The sequence below is a fragment of the Stegodyphus dumicola genome, chromosome 4, assembly GCF_044657685.1.
Source record: "Stegodyphus dumicola isolate Sdum_Otavi_A_Nest chromosome 4, ASM4465768v1".
Classification (NCBI taxonomy): Eukaryota; Metazoa; Arthropoda; class Arachnida; order Araneae; family Eresidae; genus Stegodyphus; species Stegodyphus dumicola.
Window position 1 is genome coordinate 18,834,361 of NC_140771.1, and position 1,492 is coordinate 18,835,852.

Genomic DNA, 1,492 nt, shown 5'->3' on the forward strand with positions numbered 1-1,492 from the left:
GAGTGAGTGACATATTTCCTTCAGTGTTATTTAACTGATGCATACAGGTATGTGTGATGTAATTTAATTGATATAACTTACACATGCTTGAACCTGAAGGAAAACAAATCTGTGTATAATGCCAGAATACAAATAGCGAAAGAGTAAGTAAGATATTCGGTTCAGTTTTATTTAACTGCTGCATATGTTTTAATTTTGATTCCATATAACTTGTTTTTAATTATAAGAGAAAGAAAAATAATTCAATATTGAACACATATTTCGAGTATAACAAAAGTATTTTAAGAAATAACCTGATAAAAATACATTAGTAATTAAAAATATTTAATTTGTGTACAGGCTGAATTGAAATTAAGATGTGGTGGTGTATTTAATTATGGCAAAGCACACTAGGGCTATCTGCATAATAGGTGTGATGCCTTCGTGGAGGACCTTCTCAGGGAAACTGGCTCGTATACACGTTACGCATGAGGAAAACCACGAAAACACCCATGCAGCCAGCCCATTCGCGGGATTCGGACCGAACTACCAGTGTTCAGCGACTTTACCGCTCGGCCGCTGGTGGGCCGAAACTAAGATGTAGGGCAAGTTTATTATTATTATAATTGTGCGTATATGTGTAAGAAAATGTATTTTAATTGTTCCATTTTTAATGTATGGAAGGAAGAATAGGATGCCAATATCGAAGATTATTTACTATAGCAAATAATCACGTCAGGATAAATGTTATATAGAAATCTTGTTGAGTGTAAGGGATTATAAGAGTACTTTTAGATTATACTGAAAATATACGCACTTCTGCTAAAATCTGAAGTGAATCAGTATGAAGTGACTTTTCACTTTAAAAAGAATGAGATAAGTATACTATTTAAAAGTATAATGACGGATATTAAGAAATTTGTAGAATTTTGTAGTATTTAAATATGAATTTGTTAAGTCAAATCTTTTTATATATATTTTTGCTTGAGATATGTAATTTAAACTGAAATCACGATCATATATTTCTCATGGAATGTCAAAGTTCATTTGTATTAAAAAAAGTGCATGAGCAATGAAAATAAATAGAATAATACTTTTTGATTATGTTTTTACCATGGTCTTAGCAGTTATGCCATCATGTGTTCTGTTCAACAAGATTTATTTAGTGCAAACAATACTACGAAAAAATATTGAAAAATACCTTGTTTTACAATATTTATTTCCCTTAATTAACTTAAATATCGTTTTTCATTTTCTAATGCTTTCCTTTACGAAAAGAATTTAATGTTTACAATTATTTTCAGCATTGGTACGAATTCTGTGCATAAAATAAACATTTTCTCAGGTGTTCAGGTTCTTCAGGTGTATCTACCACATATAAAATGATCATTTTGCTTTAGTTTACATTTTTTCCATTACCAAAATCATGTAGCAGACGCGTCGGCCGATGCGTCTTGTCTCCCGGGTGACGTCACTACCAGCAACCAATGGCACGCTTTTTCCGTTCCTGGCC